Source organism: Schistocerca americana, unplaced genomic scaffold (assembly GCF_021461395.2).
Source record: "Schistocerca americana isolate TAMUIC-IGC-003095 unplaced genomic scaffold, iqSchAmer2.1 HiC_scaffold_773, whole genome shotgun sequence".
Lineage (NCBI taxonomy): Eukaryota > Metazoa > Arthropoda > Insecta > Orthoptera > Acrididae > Schistocerca > Schistocerca americana.
Genome location: NW_025726537.1, coordinates 18,983 through 26,695, shown reverse-complemented (window position 1 = coordinate 26,695; position 7,713 = coordinate 18,983). Strand labels below are relative to the sequence as shown.

General features: G+C 58.3%; 2 non-coding genes and 1 pseudogene across 2 annotated transcripts; all 3 read left to right on the top strand.

Annotated features, from left to right (window-relative positions):
* Positions 1-1,359: 1,359 nt before the first annotated feature.
* LOC124590780 lies at positions 1,360-3,269 on the top strand. The gene has a single exon (XR_006976790.1). It is a non-coding gene; the product is annotated as a small subunit ribosomal RNA (ribosomal RNA).
* Positions 3,270-3,620: 351 nt separating this feature from the next.
* LOC124590788 lies at positions 3,621-3,775 on the top strand. The gene has a single exon (XR_006976794.1). It is a non-coding gene; the product is annotated as a 5.8S ribosomal RNA (ribosomal RNA).
* A 188-nt stretch (positions 3,776-3,963) lies between these two features.
* On the top strand, positions 3,964-7,713 carry LOC124590787 (annotated as a pseudogene).

Here is a 7,713-nt window from a genome sequence, read left to right as displayed (position 1 = left end):
CACGACTGCGCCAACAACGGCGAACCATACGGTCCAAATATTGTGCACTCAGCTACGTGTCGTCTCCCTATAAGAGCTGGATTGCAGTATGGTATGCCGTGGATGGCGATCAGCATGAGCCGTCTGTTGATGTAGTGGCGCGTGTTGTCAGACGTAGTCGTCTCTTCTCACACACCGTGATAGCATGGTGCACTGCGTTCCACATCTGCGACATGCGACAGAGGCCGGTTGACAGTCGTTCGCGCAATGGACATCGCATACGTACGGGGGCCACCTTCCACGTGTTCGCGAAGCGTGCACATGTTGTTGCGTGTATGTGGGCAGACATAGTGTGTCGTGACACCTGACACAGGCATGCAACAATCGTTGAATTTGCAAATGGCGATGGACGTCTACGTTTGCTGGTGACGTTACGCAAATGAAGAACTGGTAAACCGTTGTGGTGCGGTTGTTCTCGCTAGAGGTGAATCAGTGATGGCGACGATCGGTTGAGCTACCAACCGGTTGTTTCAGCGATACCCACCATGCCCACGAACGTGAATGGCATGTGGGTGTGAAGCGATACGCGGCGGTGGCTGGGTGGGACCGTCCCCGGCCGGTGAGGGGGGGCCTTCCGGCGTGCTGGCCGCGCGGTGCGTGGGCGCACGCGCTACAGCCGGCTGGTGGGGGCGGCCAGTGGCAGGCGCGCCGGCCGACGGAGGCGGCAGGCGGCGCAGCTGCGCGCCGGCGCACCCTGCACGCGGCGCCGTGCGGCCAAAGTAGGTCCTCGCGGGCCCGGTGCGAAGCGCGGTGGACATCTGCAGTGTGCTGGTCCGATTGAGGACTGTGTGCGCTGAGGATGCGCCGCCGCCCGGCGCTCGGCGCCGCGACGCCGTCTGCTGCTCGGTCGCCTCTGCGGTTCTCGCAGGTGGATTGTATCGCAGCTGTGCGGACGTGTTGGCGCGTGCGCTGTGCTGGGAGAGTTCGCTTCGGCACCCAAGTGGGGCTTTTGTCCTTCTGTGGCGCTGGCGTTGGAGCTGCCGGCCACCGTAGGTGGCGCGTGTTGTCTCCCGCCGGCAATGCCACGACAGCACGCTCCCGGGCCTCTGTCGGCAGCGGCAAGCTCAGTTGGGAGCACGGGTGGTCGCACCTAAAGCGTCTACTCGCCAAACTCCGGGCGATTGCGCCTCTCTCGAACCCGACCAAGTACTTAGGACGGCGCTGCGCGCCGCCGGGACCTGAGAGGGTTTCGAGGTGTATTGTGCAGGGGAGCTCAGCCTCCTCCTGTTTGCAGAATAATTGAGCGGACGCTTGCGTGTTCGCGCGGGCCCCCGGGACACACTCCCGGGCGGCCGGCTGCTCAGCTCTAGTTGACGCAGCTCCCTGGTTGATCCTGCCAGTAGTCATATGCTTGTCTCAAAGATTAAGCCATGCATGTCTCAGTACAAGCCGCATTAAGGTGAAACCGCGAATGGCTCATTAAATCAGTTATGGTTCCTTAGATCGTACCCACGTTACTTGGATAACTGTGGTAATTCTAGAGCTAATACATGCAAACAGAGTCCCGACCAGAGATGGAAGGGACGCTTTTATTAGATCAAAACCAATCGGTCGGCTCGTCCGGTCCGTTTGCCTTGGTGACTCTGAATAACTTTGGGCTGATCGCACGGTCCTCGTACCGGCGACGCATCTTTCAAATGTCTGCCTTATCAACTGTCGATGGTAGGTTCTGCGCCTACCATGGTTGTAACGGGTAACGGGGAATCAGGGTTCGATTCCGGAGAGGGAGCCTGAGAAACGGCTACCACATCCAAGGAAGGCAGCAGGCGCGCAAATTACCCACTCCCGGCACGGGGAGGTAGTGACGAAAAATAACGATACGGGACTCATCCGAGGCCCCGTAATCGGAATGAGTACACTTTAAATCCTTTAACGAGTATCTATTGGAGGGCAAGTCTGGTGCCAGCAGCCGCGGTAATTCCAGCTCCAATAGCGTATATTAAAGTTGTTGCGGTTAAAAAGCTCGTAGTTGGATTTGTGTCCCACGCTGTTGGTTCACCGCCCGTCGGTGTTTAACTGGCATGTATCGTGGGACGTCCTGCCGGTGGGGCGAGCTGAAGGCGTGCGACGCGCCTCGTGCGTGCTCGTGCGTCCCGAGGCGGACCCCGTTGCAATCCTACCAGGGTGCTCTTGAGTGAGTGTCTCGGTGGGCCGGCACGTTTACTTTGAACAAATTAGAGTGCTTAAAGCAGGCAAGCCCGCCTGAATACTGTGTGCATGGAATAATGGAATAGGACCTCGGTTCTATTTTGTTGGTTTTCGGAACCCGAGGTAATGATTAATAGGGACAGGCGGGGGCATTCGTATTGCGACGTTAGAGGTGAAATTCTTGGATCGTCGCAAGACGAACAGAAGCGAAAGCATTTGCCAAGTATGTTTTCATTAATCAAGAACGAAAGTTAGAGGTTCGAAGGCGATCAGATACCGCCCTAGTTCTAACCATAAACGATGCCAGCCAGCGATCCGCCGCAGTTCCTCCGATGACTCGGCGGGCAGCCTCCGGGAAACCAAAGCTTTTGGGTTCCGGGGGAAGTATGGTTGCAAAGCTGAAACTTAAAGGAATTGACGGAAGGGCACCACCAGGAGTGGAGCCTGCGGCTTAATTTGACTCAACACGGGAAACCTCACCAGGCCCGGACACCGGAAGGATTGACAGATTGATAGCTCTTTCTTGATTCGGTGGGTGGTGGTGCATGGCCGTTCTTAGTTGGTGGAGCGATTTGTCTGGTTAATTCCGATAACGAACGAGACTCTAGCCTGCTAACTAGTCGCGTGACATCCTTCGTGCTGTCAGCGATTACTTTTCTTCTTAGAGGGACAGGCGGCTTCTAGCCGCACGAGATTGAGCAATAACAGGTCTGTGATGCCCTTAGATGTTCTGGGCCGCACGCGCGCTACACTGAAGGAATCAGCGTGTCTTCCTAGGCCGAAAGGTCGGGGTAACCCGCTGAACCTCCTTCGTGCTAGGGATTGGGGCTTGCAATTGTTCCCCATGAACGAGGAATTCCCAGTAAGCGCGAGTCATAAGCTCGCGTTGATTACGTCCCTGCCCTTTGTACACACCGCCCGTCGCTACTACCGATTGAATGATTTAGTGAGGTCTTCGGACTGGTACGCGGCATTGACTCTGTCGTTGCCGATGCTACCGGAAAGATGACCAAACTTGATCATTTAGAGGAAGTAAAAGTCGTAACAAGGTTTCCGTAGGTGAACCTGCGGAAGGATCATTACCGACTAGACTGCATGTCTTTCGATGTGCGTGTCGTGTCGCGCAACACGCTACCTGTACGGCTCGCAGTAGCCGTGCGCCGCGTGCGGAACCACGCGTGCTTCTCAAAACTAACGCCAATGTTGTGTGGTACGAGCGCTGAAGCGCTGGAGCGGCTGGCCTGCGGCACCTGGCGCCTGGCGCCGGTTTTGAATGACTTTCGCCCGACTGCCTGTCCGCTCCGGTGTGGAGCCGTACGACGCCCATCGGCCGTGAGGCCGTTGGACACAGAACGCTTGAACAGGGGCCGCCACACGCCTACGTCCCGCCTATGCAACTGTCTTGAAAGAGACAGTGTAAACTAAGAAAAGATCACCCAGGACGGTGGATCACTCGGCTCGTGGGTCGATGAAGAACGCAGCAAATTGCGCGTCGACATGTGAACTGCAGGACACATGAACATCGACGTTTCGAACGCACATTGCGGTCCATGGATTCCGTTCCCGGGCCACGTCTGGCTGAGGGTCGGCTACGTATACTGAAGCGCGCGGCGTTTGCCCCGCTTCGCAGACCTGGGAGCGTCGCGGCCGCCTGTGGGGCCGGCCGCGCCTCCTTAAACGTGCGATGCGCGCCCGTCGCCTGGCGGTTCGCATACCGGTACTTACTCGGTAGCGTGCACAGCCGGCTGGCGGTGTGGCGTGCGACACCTCGTACAACGACCTCAGAGCAGGCGAGACTACCCGCTGAATTTAAGCATATTACTAAGCGGAGGAAAAGAAACTAACAAGGATTCCCCCAGTAGCGGCGAGCGAACAGGGAAGAGTCCAGCACCGAACCCCGCAGGCTGCCGCCTGTCGTGGCATGTGGTGTTTGGGAGGGTCCACTACCCCGACGCCTCGCGCCGAGCCCAAGTCCAACTTGAATGAGGCCACGGCCCGTAGAGGGTGCCAGGCCCGTAGCGGCCGGTGCGAGCGTCGGCGGGACCTCTCCTTCGAGTCGGGTTGCTTGAGAGTGCAGCTCCAAGTGGGTGGTAAACTCCATCTGAGACTAAATATGACCACGAGACCGATAGCGAACAAGTACCGTGAGGGAAAGTTGAAAAGAACTTTGAAGAGAGAGTTCAAAAGTACGTGAAACCGTTCTGGGGTAAACGTGAGAAGTCCGAAAGGTCGAACGGGTGAGATTCACGCCCATCCGGCCACTGGCCTCCGCCCTCGGCAGATGGGGCCGGCCGCCCGCGCGGAGCAATCCGCGGCGGGGTCGTGTCCGGTTGCCTTTCCACTCGCCGCGGGGTGGGGCCGTTCCGGTGTGCGGTGGGCCGCACTTCTCCCCTAGTAGGACGTCGCGACCCGCTGGGTGCCGGCCTACGGCCCGGGTGCGCAGCCTGTCCTTCCGCGGGCCTCGGTTCGCGTCTGTTGGGCAGAGCCCCGGTGTCCTGGCTGGCTGCCCGGCGGTATATCTGGAGGAGTCGATTCGCCCCTTTGGGCGCTCGGGCTCCCGGCAAGCGCGCGCGGTTCTTCCCGGATGACGGACCTACCTGGCCCGGCCCCGGACCCGCGCCGCTGTTGGCTCGGGATGCTCTCGGGCGGAATAATCGCTCCCGTCAGCGGCGCTTCAGCTTTGGACAATTTCACGACCCGTCTTGAAACACGGACCAAGGAGTCTAACATGTGCGCGAGTCATTGGGCTGTACGAAACCTAAAGGCGTAATGAAAGTGAAGGTCTCGCCTTGCGCGGGCCGAGGGAGGATGGGGCTTCCCCGCCCTTCACGGGGCGGCGGCCTCCGCACTCCCGGGGCGTCTCGTCCTCATTGCGAGGTGAGGCGCACCTAGAGCGTACACGTTGGGACCCGAAAGATGGTGAACTATGCCTGGCCAGGACGAAGTCAGGGGAAACCCTGATGGAGGTCCGTAGCGATTCTGACGTGCAAATCGATCGTCGGAGCTGGGTATAGGGGCGAAAGACTAATCGAACCATCTAGTAGCTGGTTCCCTCCGAAGTTTCCCTCAGGATAGCTGGTGCTCGTACGAGTCTCATCCGGTAAAGCGAATGATTAGAGGCCTTGGGGCCGAAACGACCTCAACCTATTCTCAAACTTTAAATGGGTGAGATCTCCGGCTTGCTTGATATGCTGAAGCCGCGAGCAAACGACTCGGATCGGAGTGCCAAGTGGGCCACTTTTGGTAAGCAGAACTGGCGCTGTGGGATGAACCAAACGCCGAGTTAAGGCGCCCGAATCGACGCTCATGGGAAACCATGAAAGGCGTTGGTTGCTTAAGACAGCAGGACGGTGGCCATGGAAGTCGGAATCCGCTAAGGAGTGTGTAACAACTCACCTGCCGAAGCAACTAGCCCTGAAAATGGATGGCGCTGAAGCGTCGTGCCTATACTCGGCCGTCAGTCTGGCAGTCATGGCCGGTCCTTGCGGCCGGCCGCGAAGCCCTGACGAGTAGGAGGGTCGCGGCGGTGGGCGCAGAAGGGTCTGGGCGTGAGCCTGCCTGGAGCCGCCGTCGGTGCAGATCTTGGTGGTAGTAGCAAATACTCCAGCGAGGCCCTGGAGGGCTGACGCGGAGAAGGGTTTCGTGTGAACAGCCGTTGCACACGAGTCAGTCGATCCTAAGCCCTAGGAGAAATCCGATGTTGATGGGGGCCGTCATAGCATGATGCACTTTGTGCTGGCCCCCGTTGGGCGAAAGGGAATCCGGTTCCTATTCCGGAACCCGGCAGCGGAACCGATACAAGTCGGGCCCCTCTTTTAGAGATGCTCGTCGGGGTAACCCAAAAGGACCCGGAGACGCCGTCGGGAGATCGGGGAAGAGTTTTCTTTTCTGCATGAGCGTTCGAGTTCCCTGGAATCCTCTAGCAGGGAGATAGGGTTTGGAACGCGAAGAGCACCGCAGTTGCGGCGGTGTCCCGATCTTCCCCTCGGACCTTGAAAATCCGGGAGAGGGCCACGTGGAGGTGTCGCGCCGGTTCGTACCCATATCCGCAGCAGGTCTCCAAGGTGAAGAGCCTCTAGTCGATAGAATAATGTAGGTAAGGGAAGTCGGCAAATTGGATCCGTAACTTCGGGATAAGGATTGGCTCTGAGGATCGGGGCGTGTCGGGCTTGGTCGGGAAGTGGGTCAGCGCTAACGTGCCGGGCCTGGGCGAGGTGAGTGCCGTAGGGGTGCCGGTAAGTGCGGGCGTTTAGCGCGGGCGTGGTCTGCTCTCGCCGTTGGTTGGCCTCGTGCTGGCCGGCGGTGCAGGATGCGCGCGCCTGCGCGGCGTTCGCGCCCCGGTGCTTCAACCTGCGTGCAGGATCCGAGCTCGGTCCCGTGCCTTGGCCTCCCACGGATCTTCCTTGCTGCGAGGCCGCGTCCGCCTTAGCGTGCTCCTCCGGGGGCGCGCGGGTGCGCGGATTCTCTTCGGCCGCCATTCAACGATCAACTCAGAACTGGCACGGACTGGGGGAATCCGACTGTCTAATTAAAACAAAGCATTGCGATGGCCCTAGCGGGTGTTGACGCAATGTGATTTCTGCCCAGTGCTCTGAATGTCAACGTGAAGAAATTCAAGCAAGCGCGGGTAAACGGCGGGAGTAACTATGACTCTCTTAAGGCTTGCTTTAGGACGCACGGGTCCCGGGTCAAGCGCCATGACGCTGTAGTGCGTTATGTCGCCCGTGGACTCGCGCAGAGGGGCTTCAATGTCTCTGTGGAGCCCCACCTCCGAACACCTGAGGGCATCCGCAAGCCTGACGTGGTGGCGGTCAAAGACGGCATCGCCCGCGTGGTCGACGCCCAGATAGTCGGAGACCACCTCCGGCTCGACTGGTGTCACTCCCAGAAGGCGGCCTACTACGACACGCCGTCCATCCGGCGTGCCATCTCCAACCTGCACCGTGACGTTGAGGAGGTGATTGTGTCCACCGCGACGTTGAACTGGAGGGGTGTATGGTCTCCAGCGTCGGCGAGGGATCTCGCCGCCTTAGGCTTCCGACCCCGAGAACTGGCGGTGCTGAGCACAAGAACACTACAGAGCTGCTGCAAAAGTTACAAGATTTTCGAGCGTATGACGGCTCCTAGCCCGAAGCAGCGTGTCGGCGTCGGCTAGGCTGCTGGATATTTTTCTTCGCCTTGACTCCTGGGGCCTATCCACAGGAGGAATAAACCGTCTTTGTTCTTCCTTCTTTGTGTCTTTATTTTTGTGTTTTTTGTTGGTTCTTCCGCACTGATATATATGTATATGTGTATGTTAGTTTTATACCTGTATCTTGTGGTACCGCCCTGTAAGTCCCCACCTCGGTGGCGGACATGGCGTCAAACACCTGCCACGTACTATATATGTATATATTTTGTGTTATTCAAATTATTTTGAATAAAGACGGCTGTGATAGCCAAATGCCTCGTCATCTAATTAGTGACGCGCATGAATGGATTAACGAGATTCCCGCTGTCCCTATCTACTGGGAAAGCGGTCTGCGT